The following is a 23827-nucleotide window of genomic DNA, read 5'->3' on the forward strand; positions in this document are numbered from 1 at the left end:
ATTATAGTTTTACTCATATTCATTTTCAGTCATACATTTCTGCTTTCTCTATTCTGTTAAGTGAATGATGAGAGGAATTGATTCATATGTATGTATACATACATACATACACACACACACACACACACACATATATATATATATATATATATATATATATATATATATATATATATATATATATATAAAACCTCATATAACTAACACATCTTAACCTATTAGAAACTTTTCTAGCTAATACATTCTAACCTAACATGATAAGCAATGTACATTCGTAGATCTTCATCTTCCGCGAAACTCCAATAAATTTAGCGAGACAAATATCAAAATTATACCATTTTTATTTCAGAAGAAAAAAGGCGGGACAGCGAAATTTCATCATTGACCTAAGTCTTCAATAAATAAAAAGTCAGTAACTAATTTCAAAATCTCGCATTAAAAGGAAAGAGATTGTTGTTAGGATGACCAATCAAAGAATTTATGATTACCGTGTAACGGATTAGTGTAGTGGCAATCTGCCGTGTGTCACGAAACCATTGCATTATTAATTTTGATCGTGAAGAAATAAAAAGCTATCAAGTTTTGAAAAACCAGGAACGACAATCTTATTCTCTCTTAATAAATATTGTCCTCCTAATCAAGCATGCCATAATTTTGCCTACAAATGGCGATAGTTATGATTAGTGATACTACCCTTTTCTTTATCTAATATCACTGTACATCTGCCATTTAAAGAACGCTAGGCTCATCATACCCTTGAGTATCTTATCGCTGGGTTATCTGTTTTTCGTGGTTGGTTAACATTATACATACATGCATACATACACACACACACACACACACACATATATATATATATATATATATATATATATATATATATATATATATATATATGTATTTATATATGCACACACACATATACATATACATATACATATATATACAGTATATATATATATATATATATATATATATATATATATATATATATATATATATATATATATATATGTATATATATAAAACCTTTTATTCCATCACACTTGAAAAATTTATTGCTGAGGTAGTTTGATTATTATTTCCAAATATAAATATTCAACAAACACTAAACTTTTCAGGTTCCACCGAGACTCGAACTCGGATCTCTGGATTCAAAGTCCAGGGTGCTAACCATTACACCATGGAACCATATGCTCTCCAGGGGTCTGTAATATATTATAACATATATTTTTTCATATATTATTAATTTAGTATAATAAGGCATCATAATAAACCATCCGTTTCATATACATAAAGACTTATTTAAAACAAAGATAAACAAATTTTATATGGGACGCAAAATTGCTTCTGTAAACAAGAAACTAACGAAGAGAGACAAGAACGTAAAAAAAAAAAAAGCTGATCTGTCAAGAGTATTGAAGTAAGAACGAGTTCTATAGGAACCTGTAACCAAGTCTGTGACGTGACCCGTTTGCTGGCTGTAGTAGGGGTAAGAAACTAAAGAGGGACCTATAAATTATTAGGAGCCTGAATATTAGTAGGGAACTGGTACAATTTGATCATTCATATCATTTTAAGCTTTATTGAAGTCAATAACATTTCAAACGTCTAGCTTTGAAAAATCACAGAATATATATATATATATATATATATATATATATATATATATATATATATATATAAAACAAATTCTTCACTAAAACCTTAAAAATTTTATTAGTCTCAACAACATATTTTAATATTATCTCTGCTCGCTTTCTCAACAGCCTCTATGCTGCTTCTTTATTCATTCTATCATAATATTTTCTACGACCATGTACACCTTCCAGAGATTCTTTCTTTACTTTCAAGTTAATGATATAATTATCTCATAATATTTGCTTCATCTCCTTACTCTCTTCCTTGACTAAACCCACAATGTTCTTCCTATATACGTTCTTCTATTATCTGCCTTATTTTCTCAATCAAATTTCTACCATACACATGGTTATAGCGACCTTTGTCCCTATAACCTTTATACAACAGAGCAGTCATTCTTCTTACCCATAACTGGGTAACCTTTCCTTCAGTAAACATACCTTACAAAGTTTGGTCAGCCCCTCAATCAACAATCATGATAATGTATCTCACTGGTAATTTCGCTAGTCTCCCTTAGCCACCTTAATCTCCTTCTTACATCATCAACAATCACATCCTATTTCAAGTTAAATATTCAACAAACATTAAACTTTTCAGGTTCCACCGAGACTCGAACTCGGATCTCTGGATTCAAAGTCCAGGGTGCTAACCATTACACCATGGAACCATATGCTCTCCATGGGTCTGTAATATATTATAACATATTTTTTATCATACATTATTAATTTAGTATAACAAGGCATCATAATAAACCATCCGTTTCATATATATAAAGACTTACATAAAACAAAGATAAACAAGATCATTCAGCTCTGCTTTGTTTCTATCGTCCACTTTAAAAATCATTACTAATGCTATCATTATCACTTGCCTTTGTACCAAAATCCTATCAAAAATTATGATCAAGATGAAATAAGTCTTTTTCTTTTTGTCATTCAAAGTCTTTAATGCAATATATTTAAAGGATGACTCCGCCACGAGTTGAACTTAGAAATGTGTTTTTCACCATACACACACACACATACATGAATCCATACACAGAAAAGATGAAAGTGTATAACAGCAGCCAGTGCAATTCTGCATACATTCAAGAATCCTGCAACGTTAACGGACGCTTTTCGTCCTTCATAGCGAGAAGACTGCGAGTACGATAGACTGCAAAGGCCTGGTGAACGTTGATGGAAATTTTAACACCACTGCAGAGGTACTTCGAGGAGTTTTATCACCTTTCTTGGAGGCCATTTGAAGCAAAATATGAGACGGGTGACAAAACAGATATGAATATTTCAAGAATAAGGAGCTGTCGCAGCCTAATGCAATAGAGTCCTACACAAGAAATTATGGAATATTTTTAACGATGTATTTTGATAAAAATATCATTGGGCAATTTTCTTTGTTCCTTTTCTTCTATTTTTACTTCTTTTTCTTATTTTTCTTTCTTTTTACTAAAATCATTAGTATCTGATGATACTGTAATCTTACCCATATTCACTGCATTATACGGCCTTCCTTAACACCAGCCCCAATTCGAGTCTCGAAATAGATCGCATTGAATTTCATTCTTTTTTCAATTGGATTCGTCATGATTTTTTTTTCTACCAACTCAACTTCTAATTCTCAAGGATAAAAAAATAAACTTAAGGGAAAACGATATGATTAAATGCATATATATACATACATACATACATACATACATACATACATTGCATATATTTAAGTGCGTTTGTGTGTGTGTATGCATGGATACATATAATGTATTTGAAGTCTTGTAACTTGTTTTCAAAAGATTAGCATGCTTGATCCATCAAGTACAGGAATAAATCTTTGCCTATATTAAAAAACTCCATATGCGAAATGAAATTGATTTTTGAGGCGAGGGGAGTACAACTAAACTTTATCAAACAATCATCGAGTTTTTATACAGTGACTTGCGAGCAAGAACGTCACAAAAATTCAAACATGAAAAGGCAACAGCTAGCATGACATAAGTAGTCTGTTTCTCTTTCTCTTGTTATTTTGAAGTTTTTATCTTCTTATTTTGAAGTTTTATATTTTATATATGAAATATTTATTTTAATATTACTGTTCTTAAACTTCTCTTATAGTTTATTTCCTTATTTACTTTCCTCACAAGGCTATTTTCCCTGTTGGAGCCATTGGGCTTATAGTATCGTGCTTTTCCAACTAGGGTTGTAGCTTAGCAAGTAATTATAATAATAATAATAATAATAATAATAATAATAATAATAATAATAATAATAATAATAACAACAGGGCAAAGAGGAGCAAGTGATAAAATAAAAAATAAAAACCGTGACAGTGCAGTAGCATCTATGAAACACGTGCTACGAGCGTGAATGAAACACGTGCTACGAGCGTGTACGAAACACGTGCGGTACAATACTGTATTGTACGTCGAAGATGCCCAAGCCCGTATGAAATAGTGATGTCATTCTAACACTAACGTGATGAATGTGTGACGCCAGTTGGTTCTCATTTCAACTGAGGATTCCTTTACGGGATAACTCGGTGATAAACAAGTTTCATCGTTGCACAAAGACACTTATGAAAGTTGAAACAACTTCAAGTTACCAGTTGAATGTCTTTTTTGATAAGGCGAGACAGGTTGTTTACGCTTGAATAAATTTCAATTATTAACTTAATTTTCTTATGGATTTACATTATCCAAATCTTTCCAATTAAAAAAAATCCCATTGTATTGTCTTCATTTAAATAATAGGCCAACGAAAATACAATTCGTTTTCAAGCAAAAATCGAAATGCAAATATTATAAAGAAAAAAATTCCCAATTTTCTTTCTACATTAAAAAATACAAACCTCATATTTTCCAAAAAGTTAAATGCAGTAGCTTATTTTATTCGTGGGTTTTAGATTACTGTCAAATTGGAATCTAATAAAATTCATCCACTAACAAATGTTAGGCAACTTAAAACGAGTGGGGGAATGTGTGACCTCTCTCTCTCTCTCTCTCTCTCTCTCTCTCTCTCTCTCTCTCTCTCTCTCTCTCTCTCTCTCTCTCTCTCTCTCTCTCTCTTCAGAATTGAACTCGGGTATCAACACGCTACAGTAAAGCTAATTTCCGAGTACATTAATTACCTTTCTGTTAAACACAACTAATGTCGGTCTGGATATCTACGATTAAAGGTTTAAAGGGACCGTGACTTTCCTATAGCAAGAAGGTCACTGTCCTAGAGACAGACTATATATATATATATATATATATATATATATATATATATATATATATATATATATATATATATATATATATATATATATATAATCAACACCCAAGCTAGGACCAGGGAGGGCCAGGCAATGACTACTGATGACTCTGCAGGTAGAACTAGAGGCTCTCCCAAACCCCTATCCTTAGCTCAAAAGGATGGTGAGGTTGTTGCAAGTTGAGCGACCAAAGAAACTAACGAGTTTGACCGGGCCTCGAACCCCAGTCAGGCGATCACCAGGCAGGGACGTTACCAACAGTCCACCACAACCCTAAACGGACTTTACCACATATACTGTTCGTGTATTATATCTAGGTACTTTTATATCGCGTGTCGTCATCATTCAGAATATATATATATATATATATATATATATATATATATATATATATATATATATATATATATATATATATATATATATATATATATATATATATAAATACATATATATATATATATATATATATAAATATATATATATATATATATATATATATATATATATATACATATACATATATATATATATATATATATATATATATATATATATATACATGACATATAAATCTAATACGTTTATAAACAGAAAAACGAGCAAACATGAACACAAATATGTTTGGATTGATCCTTACGTTTCCAAAACGTCATAGATTTCGAATGACGTTACCCTAGGATTAACTTTGATGGGATGTACGTTACAGCTGTTAGCAAAACACAACAGCACTGATCAAACTATCACACAGTAAAAACCATTTTAATCACGTTTATAGCCATCTCTCTCTCTCTCTCTCTCTCTCTCTCTCTCTCTCTCTCTCTCTCTCTCTCTCTCTCTCTCTCTCTCTATATATATATATATATATATATATATATATATATATATATATATATATTTATAGATACATACATACATACATACATATATATACACACACACACACACACACATATATATATATATATATATAATACATATACATATATATATATATTTACATACATACATACATACACACATACATATATATATATATATATATATATATATATATATATATATATATATATATATAATATATACATATATATATATATATATATATATATATATATATATATATAAAATACAGGTTTTTACTAGTAATTGCCTATGAATTTCTTCAGAATTTATAAACAAATATTTCTAAGATTTGTAAAATATAGAAAGAGATGTGTAGCTTCATGACAATAAGAAAGTATCAGATAGACCAGCTCAATGAGTCAACTGTCTAGTTTCGTGTCGACGCAAGGGCACAGGTTCGAATCCTTTCCCGGTGTGATACATGAATTCCTCTTTGGTTGTTATTCACAAGGCAAAAGTGATTTCGATATTAAGAAAGTTTTGCTTATAAAAGTAACTCTCTCTCTCTCTCTCTCTCTCTCTCTCTCTCTCTCTCTCTCTCTCTCTCTCTCTCTCTCTCTCTCTCTCTCTCCTGTATCAACGTATAAAACAATTAAAAATTGACCAAAAACATTTTCGCAGAGTAGAATAGCAGATGAAATTATGCCAGCAAATAAAAAACGTTAGGCATATATATATATATATATATATATATATATATATATATATATATATATATATATATATATATATATATATATACATATAATTTTTATATATATATATATATATATATATATATATATATATATATATATAATTTATATATATATATATATATATATATATATATATATATATATATAATTTATATATATGAAGTAAATTATGCAAGGAAAATCAGCTTGCTCAATCATTTCCGTACTAGCATTCAATCCTTTTTTTACTAATCTGGCCTTCTTGCCGTGGGAAATTGGATCCATTCAACCTCTCCCAACTGAATACCGCAAATTTTGAACATCACTTCCTATCATCTGCCATCCTGATCTTCAGTCAATGATTATCCATATCAGTCGACCATAACGTTATCTAGGTCCTATCTCTTCCTGCTTCCTCAATGATGAATCGCACCATATAATCAACAAGCCTCTCTCTCTCTCTCTCTCTCTCTCTCTCTCTCTCTCTCTCTCTCTCTCTCTCTCTCTCTCTCTCACTTGTCTTTAAACACTTTTCTGTTTATCAGTTTCATTGCCTCACTATTCCATTCTTCTCATTATTATGATCAAAATAATCCAATCAGATTTCCCACCTATCCCATCTATCTTTCTAACTCTTTCACCTAACATCTTTATTTTTCTTTTTTACTATATTTAATTAAAATCATCTTTATTTCCCTCCTCCCTAATCTCACCATTTAATCAAAATGATCTTATCTAGTCATGATTCCCGTTGGTAATAAATCCCAGCTTGTGAATTAAACCGATGTTTCTGTCACGTTCTTCAATGTCTTAAATCTTTTTCCGAAGCTGATAAATTTATGATTTAATTTGGCTGTGGGTGAAATCAGTTAAATGTTTCTATTATATCGATTCTTTTTGTTCCAGTATCTTAATTTTTCCAGTTAAATTGTATTAGTTTTATTATCCTATCGGTTTATCTGACTTTGTTTGTTTGTTTTAAGCCCAAGTTCCATTCTGTTTGTTTGTTTAATCCCAAGTTTCATTCCGTTTGTTTGTTTAATCTCAAATTCCATTCTGTTTGTTTACTCAATCCCAAATTCAATTCTGTTTGTTTATTCAATCCCAAGTTTCACTGTTTGTTTGTTTAATCCCAAATTCCATTTTGCGTGCTTGCTTAATACCAAGTTCCATTCTGTTTGTTTGTGTTTGTTTACTTAATCCCAAGTTCCCTTCTGTTTGTTTGTGTTTGTTTACTTAATCCCAAGTTCCATTCTGTTTGTTTGTGTTTGTTTACCTAATCCCAAGTTCCATTCTGTTTCTTTATGTTTGTTTACTTAATCCCAAGTTCCATTCTGTTTGTTTGTGTTTGTTTACCTAATCCCAAGTTCCCTTCTGTTTCTTTATGTTTGTTTACTTAATCCCAAGTTCCATTCTGTTTGTTTGTGTTTGTTTACCTAATCCCAAGTTCCCTTCTGTTTCTTTATGTTTGTTTACTTAATCCCAAGTTCCATTCTGTTTGTTTGTGTTTGTTTACCTAATCCCAAGTTCCCTTCTGTTTCTTTATGTTTGTTTACTTAATCCCAAGTTCCATTCTGTTTGTTTGTGTTTGTTTACCTAATCCCAAGTTCCCTTCTGTTTCTTCATGTTTGTTTACTTAATCCTAAGTTCCATTCTGTTTGTTTGTGTTTGTTTACCTAATCCCAAGTTCCATTCTGTTTGTTTGTGTTTATTCACTTAATCCCAAGTTCCATTGTGCGTGCTTGCTTAATCCCAAGTTCCATTCTGTTTGCTTGTGGTTTCTTGCTTAATACCAAGTTCCATTTCTAATAAAAGTAACCTAATCATGCCTTGAACTCACTCATCAGCAACTTGCATATTCCCTCATCCAAATCTCTTACAGCCTCGCGCCATATGATGTTTTCTTTGGCTTCATCCATCAAGGTCTTTTTTTTTTCTCTAGGCCTATATCCCTATTTAAGCTATTCAATTACGGAGTCTCTTTCATAAACTTTATGAGTTCGTCTGATTTTCCCGGTCTTATAATACTGATTTCCAGTTTGAGATTCTCTTGAGCCATAAGAGGTTCTCTGTCTTTTCTTTCTTTCTTTATTTATTTAATTCTTTCTTATTTCTCACTCTAATCGTAATTAAATCAATCTAATCAATCCTTGAATCAACCGATGATAGTTTCCCGCAACTTTCGCATCTCCCTCCATTAATACCTGGTTGCAATCTGACTCATTAACCCTACGTCATTCCTTCATTGTTCATCTCCTTGTTTACAACACTTTCTCTTCATGTTATTCTCTAATTAAAGTAATGTATCCATTTCCTAATTCCCCTCGACAATGGGTTGCACCAACTTTCGCATTTTCCCAATTAATCACTTGTTCCAGTCACCACCAACATCCCACCCCCTTGCCCCCATAACCTTCGAGAGAGAAGGGTGCCTCGAGACATCCAGTCTTCCCTATACCTCGGATGATTAACATACTGGACTTAAATAAAGTCTATATATATATATATATATATATATATATATATATATATATATATATATATATACATATATATACTGTATATATATGTATATATACATATATATATATATATATATATATATATATATATATATATATATATATATTTATAGATAGATAGATAGATAGATAGATCTTGGTTCTCAGTTGAGGTTAACTAGGGAGCGATACGACTAACCCCGAAGACTTTTATTTTGTCTCGACGTAAATATAAGAAATGATAACAATAAGTGCATTTCTCTTCAGAGCTACGAATGGAAAAGCTTTTAATCGATATTTGAGCGAAAATCACAAGAACCAGTTAAATTACAACTTATCCCCTCCTCTCCTTTGTAGTTCAAGTTGTGTTTCTGCAATATATTTCTTGATATTAAGGTTAAAACTTTGAGTTTAGTGGGAATGATTTCGATATTTTTTTGGTCTAAATAGAAAATAACTATTAATCAAAAGGATTCTCTATTGTTATTATAATACCCTTAGCGGAATATTTTCTGTTTGCAACTTTGCAATCTCATTCTGACTGAATACTTATAATATTTATTTTCATTCCGTAGTCAGATTTACAAAATTATACATTTTCATATGATAGCGGGATATTTTCTGTTTGCAATCTCATTCTGACTGAATACTTATAATATTTATTTTCATTCCGTAGTCAGATTTGCAAAATCATGCATTATCATATGATAGCGGGATATTTTCTGTTTGCAATCTCATTCTGACTGAATACTTATATTTATTTATTTTCATTCCGTAGTCAGATTTGCAAAATCATACATTATCATATGATAGCGGGATATTTTCTGTTTGCAATCTCATTCTGACTGAATACTTATAATATTTATTTTCATTCCGTAGTCAGATTTGCAAAATCATACATTATCATATGATAGCGGGATATTTTCTGTTTGCAATCTCATTCTGACTGAATACTTATGATATTTATTTTCATTCCGATGTTTATCTTTAAAGAGTATCTGTCATTCTACCTCTGTTCTATGGCGTGATAAGAAATAATGACAATCAAATGCCCCAACCTAAATAGAATATCCTTTAACTCTTTTAGAATAAAGCTTATTTTTCCTTTGATATAGTTTGCATTTGAAAATACATGAAAATAATTCAGTTTTTCTTTTCATGAAATGCCCTTCGACCAGAACACAATATGTTCTACTTTTTTCTTATATTGTCGACTTTTCTCTGATATCGTCGACTTTTCTCTGATATTATCTACTTTCTTCTGATATTCTCGACCTTTTCTCTGATATCTTCGCCTTTCTAATATCGTCGACCTTTACTCTTATATCGTCGACTTTTTCTCTGATATCGTCGACTTTTTTTCTCTGATATTGTTGACTTTTCTCTGATATCGTCAACTTTTTCTCCAATATCGTCAACTTCTTCTCTGATATCGTCGACTCTTTTATGATATTGTCGACTATTTCTGTGATATCTTCGACTTTTTCTCTGAAAAATAAGCAAACGGAAAATGTTGTGCAATTGTAGGTAGCAAGAGCATCTTTAAAAAACATCGGATTAACTAATCAGATAAAAAAAAAAAAAAGACATATGAGTGTTTAATTGAAAATGATAGAAGATGATCGTAAATCTCGCGAGAGACTAATTCGGATGGCTGCCCTCGGCTGCAAACATTATAGATGCAAATATCCCAACTTCAGCACCAGCTGTGACAGGAAGGGAAAATTTGCATAATGAACTCGGCTTTTAAACGCACTTCCAGGAGTTGGGTCACAGAAGGAAGGCTTTCGCGACGAGGAGGAGGAGGAGGAGGAGGAGGTATGCAGAAGAAGAGATGAAAGGGGAGGAAAAAAATTCCTTGGGAAAAGGAAATGAAAAGGAATTTCATGAAGTCATTTTAGTCTCTGAGGAAGAAGAGATTATAAGATTTTCTTATCTAGGAGAAACGGGAATAAGAAGGAATCTGATGAAGTCGTTAGAGGCTTGGAATAATGAATTCAAGATCTGTTAGCCAGAATAATCGCGAGGGGAGATGTAAGAAAAGTAATTGAAAACTAAAGGGAAAAATGTATGTATGGAAAGAATTTGGAATTAATATTACCTCCGCAAACGAAGTTGGAAGGAGGCTATGTTTTACCCCCGTTTGTGTGTTTGTTTGTTAGTGAACACTTTCCTGGCCAAAATCTTAATCGTATAGTAGCGAAACTTGCAAGGATTATCAGTTAAGTAAAAAGCTGGAAATTATTAAATTTTGGAAGGTCAAGGTCACGGTCAAGCAAAATGTCCAATTCACATAATCAGCCATAAGTTTGGACATTGTTGTCACAGAGACTTCAAACTTGGTTCATATTCGAGGGTATGAGATTTCACACCAATTAATACACGTTCAGGTCTAAGGTCAAAGGTCAAGGTCAAGGTCGAGCAAAAAGTAGAGAAATAAGCTGCGGCGCGGAGGTCTGCGCTCTACTGAGTGCCCCTTTAGTTGATATTGTTATCATTTTCATTATTATTACAATTTCTATTGCTATTATCATCATATATATACACACACACACACTCGTGTGGACCTAACAATCCAAATATTATTTACTTATTCTACAAGATTTCAAAAACCAAATTGTTTAGAAGCGCAAGTAAGAAAACTAGAGGAAAAATATTACGAAATATAAAGATAAAACCAAAAAGGAGGAAAACGTAAATCAATGGACCAATCCGAATAACTGGAGTGAATAAATAAAAATATGAGATGAAATAGTTGCAACGAAATTTTACCCGAAACTTTTATGGCTCTACGAAATCCGAAAAAAAGGAAAAAAAATCATAACCTAAAAATGTAGTTCCAAAGGAAAATGCTGTAGCCAACCTAGTAGGAAATCCAATAAATTCAAAACAGTGCCTACAAGAGGCTGCAGACCAGAATACTGATGTATTCCTTTTCTGTGTAAGTCGAGTATAACGTATAGTCTTGTGTCTGCCCGTCTATCTATTCGTCTATCTATCTAGATTTCATGCATTAGAGTTTTTGGGAAAATCCATGAAGTCAGATATTTGTTACTTTATTATAAATCATATCTAAGGCACAAAAAATAAATCATACGTCTAAGCACTTGAAAGATTCCTTATCTACTTTGGGAAATGTATTTACCGACGTTTAAGATCTAGCTTACTGGCATAGATGATATTCAGGTTATAGCCTATTCTCTCTCTCTCTCTCTCTCTCTCTCTCTCTCTCTCTCTCTCTCTCTCTCTCTCTCTCTCTCTCTCTCTCTCTCATGTTCTTTTTCCATCAATTTTAGTCTAGATTAAGGTGTTTTTTCAGTCTGCATGTTCAGTGTAGATTTCCTTGGCCCATGTTTTTCCATCATTTATACAGCATAAATATGGCTTCATGTTTATAAAATTGCATTCCTTCGTTATTTTCATTCTACTTTCAATCATATTTCGCTCCAGTTCCTATCTCTTATCACCATAGGGCTTTGAATTCCCCATTCTTAAGTTTAAATAATTTCATCAAAGTCCATTTAATTAGTGTTAATTTTCTGAATCACCAAATAGTCATCTCTTTTTCTACATCCGCGGCTAGGACGACTTCCTTAAATCCCTTTTTCATTTCCTATTCCTAAGGAATACTTCACCGACCTCGTCATCTCCTGTTCTGCATTCTTCCTTCTTCACCCACCCCACCCCCCAAAAGTCCTTCAACCGTCCAATATTTATGTGGTAAAACTCACTCCTCCTGTGGCCCAACTCCCCTCTGATCAAAGTCCTCTCTGACCAAACTCCCCCCGGACAAAACTTCCCTCTCACCCAACTCTTCTCTGACCAACTTCCCTTTGACGAATACTTCTCAGAACAAACATCCCTCTGGCCAAACTCTCCTCTGACCAAACTTACCTTTCACCCAACTCTTCTCTGACCAACTTCCCTCTGACAGATACTTCTCAGACCAAACATCCCTCTGGCCAAACTCTCCTCTGACTAAACTTACCTCTCACCCAACTCTTCTCTGACCAACTTCCCTCTGACAAATACTTCTCAGACCAAACATCCCTCTGGCCAAACTCTCCTCTGACCAAACTTACCTCTCACCCAACTCTTCTCTGACCAACTCCCCTCTGACAAATACTTCTCAGACCAAACATCCCTCTGGCCAAACTCTCCTCTGACCAAACTTCCATCTCACCCAACTCTTCTCTGACCAACTCCCCTCTGACAAATACTTCTCAGACCAAACATCCCTCTGGCCAAACTCTCCTCTGACTAAACTTCCCTCTCACCCAACTCTTCTCTGACCAACTTCCCTCTGACGAATACTTCTCACAACAAACATCCCTCTAGCCAAACTCTCCACTGACCAAACTTCCATCTCACCCAACTCTTCTCTGACCAACTTCCCTCTGACAGATACTTCTCAGACCAAACATCCCTCTAGCCAAACTCTCCTCTGACCAAACTTCCATCTCACCCAACTCTTCTCTGACCAACTCCCCTCTGACAAATACTTCTCAGACCAAACATCCCTCTGGCCAAACTCTCCTCTGACCAAACTTCCATCTCACCCAACTCTTCTCTGACCAACTCCCCTCTGACAAATACTTCTCAGACCAAACATCCCTCTGGCCAAACTCTCCTCTGACCAAACTTCCCTCTCACCCAACACTTCTCTGACCAACTTCCCTCTGACGAATACTTCTCACAACAAACATCCCTCTAGCCAAACTCTCCACTGACCAAACTTCCATCTCACCCAACTCTTCTCTGACCAACTTCCCTCTGACAGATACTTCTCAGACCAAACATCCCTCTAGCCAAACTCTCCTCTGACCAAACTTCCATCTCACCCAACTCTTCTCTGATCAACTCCCCTCTGACAAATACTTCTCAGATCAAACATCCCTCTAGCCAAACTCTCCTCTGACCAAACTTCCCTCTCACCCAACTCCTCTCTGACCAACTTCCCTCTGACGAATACTTCTCACAACAAACATCCCTCTAGCCAAACTCTCCTCTGACCAAACTTACCTCTCACCAAACTCTTCTCTGACCAACTCCCCTCTGACAAATACTTCTCAGACCAAACATCCCTCTGGCCAAACTCTCCTCTGACCAACTCTCTTCTGACCCAACTCCCTCCGGGTTCTGACCCAACTCCCTCCGGGTTCTGACCCAACTCCCCTCTGATTTACCTTCCTTCTGACCCACCTTTCCTCTTATCCAACTCTCCTCTGACCCACTACCTTCTTTCCAATTTCCCTCTGACCAAACTCTCCTCTGAGCAATTTCCCTCTGACCCAACTCCAGGAAGTGCATTTAAAAGCAGATTTCATTATGCAGAATTTCCCTTCCTGTCACCACTGGGGCTGAAGTTGAGATATTTGCATCTATGATGTTTGCAACCGAGGGCAGCCATCCGAATTAGTCTCTCGCGAGATTTACGATCGTTTATCGTTCGCAGCGAAAAAAAGCTGTATCATCATAACTTAGTTGAAACGAAAGAATACTGCTTGATTTCTCGAGTGTGATTAATCTTGTAACTTACTTCCTCCCTCGACCTCGTGAGATCAGCGAAATTTATCATTTTGTGCTGACAAATGTCTCTTACATCCATAGAAATAATTCATTTTTAAAAGTGTAAAGCTATCACATTTTTCCTAGCTCAAGTATTATATCGATAAAGGTAAAATATACGATATTGTTTAAACTTCAGTATCGATTTAACATGAATAACAAAGCAGAGAATGTGATTGGAATATCTTATTTACCAACCCAATATTATACTTATCTTTGGAGATTTTTTATAATAAGAAATCTCTCTCTCTCTCTCTCTCTCTCTCTCTCTCTCTCTCTCTCTCTCTCTCTCTCTCTCTCTCTCTCTATATATATATATATATATATATATATATATATATATATATATATATATATATATATAGTATCTCTGTAATAAAATTGCAACTATATTTTGTAAATCTAATCGGAGAAAAAAAATCCCCAATATTTCTGGTTCCTTCACAAGCCAACGTGAAATGCGAGCTCGAAGTGCGAAACGCAAATATCCAAAAAGAAGAATTGACTGCCTCTCGACTCGGAGGAAATGTGATAAGAATAGTTTTAAAGGTGGGAAAGGAAAAGGATCTGAAGAAGTGAGAGAAGGAAGGGTCGTTCCCTACCTCGATTGCTTTTAACTGAATCCTGTTAAGAATAGCTTAGGGGAACCATGTCGGAGGGAAGCATTTCAAAGTAAGTCTGCTGTGAGAGAGGCATTTCAATTAGAGCCAGGCAGGTCGACAACATTCTAAATAGAGACGCGTAAACAAATGCTGTTGTGAAGAGAGTCGGATATAAGAGCGTCCAAAGAGCTAAATAATGGATTAGAGCAAAACCCAAACCATGTCAAGAAAAACAACACCTATTCAAGTTAAAGTGGAATGTTTAAGTAATATTCCAAAATCAGTTAAGTAACAATGAACTGCAAGTAAGTAGATGGGTAACACTATAACGAGAGCTTAATATTGGGCGGAAATTGCATTCATTACCAAATATATTGGCATTATTTTTATTAAAGACTAATGATTATTACACTCCAAACACAAGGGAGAACGACAGATACATTTAAAAGGAAAACCAAATATGAATGGCAATATTGAAAGGAAAATAAAATATGAAAAGCAGCCTTCCAAACAAAATCAAGTATGTATGGCAAAATTCCAAACAGTACGCAGTATGTATAGCAAATTTCCAAACAAGACCGAGCATGTATGGTAAAATTCCAGACAGAACCAAGTATGTATGGAAAAATTCCAAACAGAACCCAGTATGAATGACAATATTCCAAATAGAACCAAGTATGTTTGGCAAAATTCCAAACAGAACCCAGTATGTATGGAAAACTTCCAAACAGAACCAAGTATGTATGGCAAAATTCCAAACAGAACCCAGTATGAATGACAATATTCCAAAAAGTACCACGTATAAACAGTAAAATTTTAAACAATCAAGTATGAATAGAAGCATTACAAACAGAACCAAGTATGATAAACAATATTGCAAACAAAACCAGATTTGAAATTTAACATTCCAAAAAGAATCTAGTGTGAATAGCAATATTCCAAACAGAACCAAATATCAACTGTAAAATTCAAAATAGCAATATTCCAAAAAGACTCAAATATGGATATTATTATTATTATTATTATTATTATTATTATTATTATTATTATTATTATTACTTGCCAGGCTACAAAACAAGTTGGAAAAGAAGGATACTATAAACCCAGGGGCTCCAACAGGGAAAATATCCCAGTGAGGAAAGGAAACAAGGAAAAATAAAATATTTTAAGAACAGTAACCACATTAAAATATATATTTAGTATATAAACTATAAAAACTTTAACAAAACAAAAAGAAGAGAAATAAGATAAAATAGTGTGCCCGAGTGTACTCTCAAGCAAGATAACTCTAACCCAAGACAGTGGAAGGCCATGGTACAGAGGCTATGGCACTACCCAAGACTAGAGAACAATGGTTTGATTTTGGAGTGTCCTTCTCCTAGAAGTTGCTTACCATAGCTAAAGAGTCTCTTCTACCCTTACCAAGAGGAAAGTGGCCACTGAACGATATCAGGGCAGTAGTTAACCCATTGAGAGAAAAAGAATTGTTTGGTGATCTTTGTGTTGTCAGGTGTATGAGGACATAGGAGAATATGTAAAGAATAGGCCAGACTATTCTGTTTATGTGTAGGCGAAAGGAAATTGAACCGTAACCAGAGATAATGATCCAGTGTACAGTAGTACTGTCTGTCCTGTCAAAGGACCCATAACTCTCTAGCGGTAGTATTTCAACGGGTGGTTGGTTCCCTGGCCAACCTACTATCTATAAAACCATATTCCAAACAGAAACAAGTATGATCAACACTCCATGCAAAACCAAGTATAAATGGCATCATGCAAAACAAAACCAAGTTTGAATGACATTCAAAAAAGAATCAAGTAAGGATAGAAATATTCTAAAACAGACTAAGTAAACACAGCAACATTCCAAACAGAATCGAGTTATAGGAATATACCAAACAGTATCCAGAACAGAACCAAGTATAAATTGTAACATGCTAAATAGAGCAAAGTATGAATAGAAATTCTAAAAGACACACAATTAGCGGTAAAATTTTAAACTGAACCAAGTATGAGTTTTAATATTGCCAAATAAAAACCAAGAATTAGCAACATTCCAAACATAACAAGTTCGAATAGCAATTTTCCAAACAGAATCAAGTATGAATAGTAATGCTCCATCCACAACCAAGTATGAATGGTAACATTACAACTAGAACTAACTATTAGGGTCAACATTCTAAGTAGAACCAAGTATAAATACAAACATACACAGAACCAAGTATGAATATTGACATTCCAAGTTGAAGTAAATATTAACATTATCATTCTAACCAGAACCCTATATGAATAGCAATATTCTAAACAGAAACATGTATGAATGGCAGCGTTCCAAACATGATGGTTTAAAGGTAGATCATGAATGGCAGAGGCATGGGACAGTGATAGTGCCCTAGTGATTGACCATATCTAAATATGATCAGTGCCCAAGTCCCCTCTCCACCCAAGCTAGGACCAAGGAGGGCTAGGCAATCGCTGTTGGTGACTCAGCAGGTAGCCCTATATGATCCCCCCAAACCTCCCATTCTTAGCTCAAAAGGATGGTGAGGTTGCAGCCACTACAAGAAACTATCGAGCTTGAGCGGGACTCGAACCCCAGTCGGACAGATAGCCAGACAGGGAGGTCTCCAATTAGCTAACTAGTAGATTAGTAAAATTCAAACCAGAACCAAAAAATAAATAGCAATATTCCACTCATATAGAAGTATGAATAGCAAATTTTCTAACATAAATATAAATGGTCAAATTCCAAATAGAACACAGCATGAATACACATTACAGACACCCGGCATTAAAACCAATTCCAAGAAATTCCAAGAAATGCTGCACCATTTCGAAGAACCAAATGTAAGAGCAACATCTCAAGCAATGCCAGGAGGATCGTATCATTGCAAACTGAGCCAAGTTTCCCATGAAAGCAACAGTGGAAATAGAGACGGATAGATGTAACCAAGCGTAAAGAAAGAAACGTAAAGTAAGAAGCATATTTTCAGAAAACAGTTTCAACGTTCAGAAATACTTTATGTCTATGATAAATGTTTTAAACTGTTTAATCATCTAAACAGTTGAAGGTATGAATTCAATTTGCCTTTCATGGAGAGGAATTAGAAGGAAGATATGGAAAAGAAACAAAAAGACATATTGTTCTTTGAGACATAAGATCTTTTGAAGATATGGAATTTTCCTTTAGAAATGCAGGTAGTGGTTGTTTGTACAGTTGGCTTCATTAATACCGGTACACTTTACAGGGAGCCAAGGAGACGCCAGTGTACTGGAATTAAAGAAGCCAACTGTACTAGAGAAGATTCTGTATTAAAAAAAGGCCAGTCTAATCAAACAACCTAAACAATATTCAGGTACTGTGTAATGAAATAATTTTGATAAAGGTAGAGCTAAACCATACTGTTTTAAGGGTATGTATGTAAACATTTAATAATATATTACTCTGAGCATCAGCATCAGGAGAACTATAAAATTATTATTTCATTAAATTGTAAAAGATATACGTCAAATGAAAAAAAAAAACTTAATCCACTTTACAAAAATTCATTTTAATTCCTGGAACATTAACTGCCACACACTACAAATTGACATTCGATAGAATGTTTTAATAAGAACAACCTTTGAACTTTTATCCAATGAATAACCATTACAATTACTACGAGACCTCAATAAACCATAAACATTGTAACAAAAGATATTGCTTCTTATAAATATATGATTTATTCATTTTAAGTCCATAAAACTAATAACCCCAGAACCTTCACTAATATTGCTTCTTATAAATATATGATTTAGTCATTGGCAGTCTATAAAAGCTACCAATAACTAATAAACACAGAACCTTTACTAGAAGCCCTTTGTATTCACATAACAAAAAGAAAATACAAGGTTTCTCTCACACTATACAGTAATGATTAAGCCGAACCACAAATATATAAAAAAAAAAAAATATTCTAATATCACCAACGGAGCGAATTACAAAAAGAAACCTATTCGTTATAACTGACCTTAATATCACAGTAAAAAATACAGCCAATTGGCTATATAAAAGCCGAGCAGTAAGCTATTCGCCAGGCGCTCCCAAAGCTACTATACGGGATATATTAGGGCGAGAAGGAATGTAGCCCATAAATTAGGGTAGATTCTCTTGAGTACATTTAACTCGGAAAATTTATTGGGATAACTTTGTTCACGAAATGCGGGCCACGCCATTCGTACAGTAAATTGAACCTCATGTTTCTTTTTTTTTTCTTACGAGACATTAAAACATGATTCACTTGATCATTCAGAAATAGCAAATGGTTAAAAGCACATGCGTGATGTACATACACTTATGCCCTTTTTTTGTGTTGTTCGTACTTACACGTGGCATAGAATAAATGGAAGAAATGTGAGAATTGATACAATGGTGTCTAATATATATGCATGTTCAATAATCATAAATTCTTGGACAAGTAAGGCTTCGTACAAGAGTAAATTTTATTTTACGGTTTCATATTCAACGTTGACAATAGATAGAAACAAACTTATAAACAATGGCTGCCAAGGATTACTTTTATAAGTAAGCAATAATAACAATTGGATATAGAGTTTAGTCAATTATAAAACACATAAAATCTTGATAAAAAACATGTTTGCAGAAAAATTATATAACTTTCCTATTTTTAGGCATGAAAATCTTCATTAGCTTTAACTCCAGTTTGTGGATATTAAATTATGCAATAACAAATGTGAATACTTCCAGGGTTTACAAAAATACTGTCTCCATTCACGAAAATATTAATGAATAATGCACATGCTCACTAACATTATAGAAATATATATATATATATATATATATATATATATATATATATATATATATATATATATATATATATATATATACATTTAGTAAATATATACATATATATACAGTAAATATATATAATATATATATATATATATATATATATATATATATATATATATATATATATATACATATACAGTAAATATATACATATATATATACATATATATACAGTAAATATATAAATATATATATACATATATATATACGTATGTATATATATATACATATATATACGTATGTATATATATATATATATATATATATATATATATATATATATATATATATATATATATATATATATACACACACACACATGCAATGTGATTTCTGCAATAAACCATGAAAATCAGTAAAATAAATTATTTACAATTTGAAATGCTTTCGTTTAAAGATTAAATGGAAATGTCACATAGCTTTAATGGATGATATATAAGACCCAAGGAATATCCTTTCGAATACATTTCATTGGGAAAAGTGTATGCTTTCAAAACCCAAAGTGAATCGGCGAACAATATTCCATGATATATGATAGGATTAATGCAAGGAGAGAGAGAGAGAGAGAGAGAGAGAGAGAGAGAGAGAGAGAGAGAGAGAGAGAGAGAGAGAGAGAGAGAGAGAGAGAATAACTGTTTATTCATGACATTTTCTCTCTCACAAAAAGACCGAAATTTCGTTATGGATCAACATTTGGACATGTATTTAATGGATTGTTATATATATATATATATATATATATATATATATATATATATATATATATATATATACAAACAAACACACGCATAATCATATACCTACATACAGACATATACATATGCAATTATCTAAACTAATACACATACATATGTATATACGCATATATATACACCCATACAAACAAATATACTGTACACGCTTAAAAATATACTTATACACACACACACACACACATATATATATATATATATATATATATATATATATATATATACACATATGTACATGTATGTAAAGTATATATATATATATGTGTGTATATATATATATATATATATATATATATATATATATATATATATATATATATATATATATATATTTATGTGTGTGTGTGTATTTGTGTGTGCATACTCATATATACTGTACATGCATATATATCTATATAAACCAACTTTAAATCAAAGGAACACGTGATTTTATGACGCAAAGTCTCGCAGGGAAAAATGATAAAATATTATAAATCCTGACCGATTTTATCAAAGGACTGATACTTAATAATAGCAATTTTCAAACATAACATACTATGCTGAAAGCTCAAACAAATACCCAAAGAATTGAACAAATATTAAACCCTCTGAGAAGAAGCAATACCAAGCTAATTGTTGTTAGTTCAGCATATTTTAAAAAATCCATTGATGTCACATACTTCTTTTGAAATGAATGGATCAACTTTTTAAATTGTAGAGGCAATTATTCATGTGTTTTCAAAAGATTTCTTCCACAACTAGGTTCAATACTGTATCTCTCCCACATAGAATACAACAGGTTTTAAACACTTGATCAGTTGACAATAAGTCTTTCTTCTTTGTTTATGTATGGCAGATCTATTTTAACGTTGCTTCGGATTTGAAGATATTTAATATTTTCATTATTTATTTCTCATTCAAAGTTCACCCATGCCCTTATTTCTTTTTCTCACTGGGCTATTTTCCATGTTGCAGCCCTTGGGTTTGTAGCATCCTTATTTTCCAAGTAGGGTTGTATCTTAGCTAATAATAATAATAATAATAATAATAATAATAATAATAATAATAATAATAATAATAATAATAATAATAATAATAATAATAATATAATAATAATAATATAATAATAATAACAACAACAATAATAATAACGAAATAATAACGACAACAACGATAATCATAATCATAATAATAATAATAATAATAATAATAATAATAATAATAATAATAATTCGGTGGCTTCAACAATAGTTGCTCTTTAATCCTTTGGATACCTTTAACATTTTGTTGTTCTTTTCTCCTGCAAACAAATTTTCTAATTTATCAAATAACCTGAATAGGATCTGATGTATAATAATAATAATAATAATAATAATAATAATAATAATAATAATAAATGTTTATTCAGTTTAAAATCATGTATGAGATTACAAGCGGGTTTTGGTTATTATCGCAATTTCTCTGGCCACAGTTAATGCATTTTCTAGTTTATTGATAACACTAATTTCTCAATTTATATATTATTTTTACTTCCAAGGCTAACGTCATGTCATGTTAAGATACCTAAATCGTATTACATTGTATGTAGTAAAATTGCATTAAGCTTTGCTTCTGAATAAAATCCCACTGTTCATTTCTTTAAAACTACACGAATTCATATACATATACAAAACTTTTAATTTTAACAATTCCGTTGAATTCAGATGTATAGTTGGCCACAGGAGTCCCTGGAAAACTTCCCTTCGAAGATGTACACCCTTACTTCGCGTTAAGTAACCAAACAGATAGTGTAGGGACAGACGGCAAAAAATGTGGGCAGTCCAACTGTATTTGATTTTACACATTTTCTTACAAATTCTATAAGCATTATTTAGAGAATTCGATATCATCTGTCTATTTTCTCTAGTAACAAATAAAATTCTAACGTACAATAAATACTTAAATATAAGAAAATTGCATTAGAGAGAAGCTGTGTCCCAAAAGCTTATCTATTTGGTGTACAGTATCCCCAAGTGGGACGAATACCTAATAAAGAACTATTTTTGTCTTAACATTTGAAGGTATTAAAAGGCACGAGTGAACTAGTGACCAAAATATCATAAACGGCCACTTATTACAATCGGAAAAATCGATTCTACCTACAAAAAAAAAAAAAAAAAAAAAAAAAAAAAAAAAAAAAAAAAAAAAAAAAAAAAAAAAAAGGAAATTCAACATGTATAAATAAAATTATATCTCTCTTGATGGATGAATATTCAAATGAATGTCTATTTCTGTATCTAACCCTTGAGGCATACTGTAGGTAAAAGAATTCATGAGTAATTTCCCCATTGGGTGCGAGTTAATTCCTTATTAAGAGGTATTTGTCGTTTTAATATCTATGAGGATAAATAGGATTTATAGAGATTAGTCACACAAGTTTTATAGTATATATATATATATATATATATATATATAGAGAGAGAGAGAGAGAGAGAGAGAGAGAGAGAGAGAGAGAGAGAGAGAGAGAGAGAGAGAGAGAGAGAGAGAGAGAGAGAGTATGTGTGTGTGTTAAGATACCCTTTCTCAGTGGAGATACCTTAACGTGGTGAAAGGGTTTGAGTATCGCCATGATCAGCAAAGCTGTGCCAGTCACGGCCGACCGTACTAGGTTGGTTTGTTGATGGTTCAGACCAATGTCTTCCATCAATACCAATCGTAATGGCCAGCGTGGTGATGAAAACTGCCCAACCCCTAGACATGAATTGACATATCTGAGGTATTTGTCCTGCTGTGGACTAGAAACTACTGCATTTGTTGTTGTTATGGTATATACTGTGTATGTATGTATGTATGTATATATATATATATATATATACTATATATATATATATATATATATATACATATATATACATATATACAGTATATATATATATATATATATATATATATATATATATATATACATACATATATATATACATATATATACATATATATACATATATACAGTATATAAATATATATATATATATATATATATATATATATATATATATATATATCTATATCTATATCTATCTATATATATATATATATATATATATATATATATATATAT

The 23827-nt window shown here is 32.3% G+C and overlaps 2 non-coding genes across 2 annotated transcripts; both read right to left on the reverse strand.

Moving 5' to 3' along the window:
• Window positions 1–1119: 1119 nt before the first annotated feature.
• TRNAQ-UUG (transfer RNA glutamine (anticodon UUG)) lies at window positions 1120–1191 on the reverse strand. The gene has a single exon. It is a non-coding gene; the product is annotated as a tRNA-Gln (tRNA).
• Window positions 1192–2236: 1045 nt separating this feature from the next.
• TRNAQ-UUG (transfer RNA glutamine (anticodon UUG)) lies at window positions 2237–2308 on the reverse strand. The gene has a single exon. It is a non-coding gene; the product is annotated as a tRNA-Gln (tRNA).
• Between the last annotated feature and the right edge of the window lie 21519 nt (window positions 2309–23827).

Source organism: Palaemon carinicauda, chromosome 26 (assembly GCF_036898095.1).
Source record: "Palaemon carinicauda isolate YSFRI2023 chromosome 26, ASM3689809v2, whole genome shotgun sequence".
Lineage (NCBI taxonomy): Eukaryota > Metazoa > Arthropoda > Malacostraca > Decapoda > Palaemonidae > Palaemon > Palaemon carinicauda.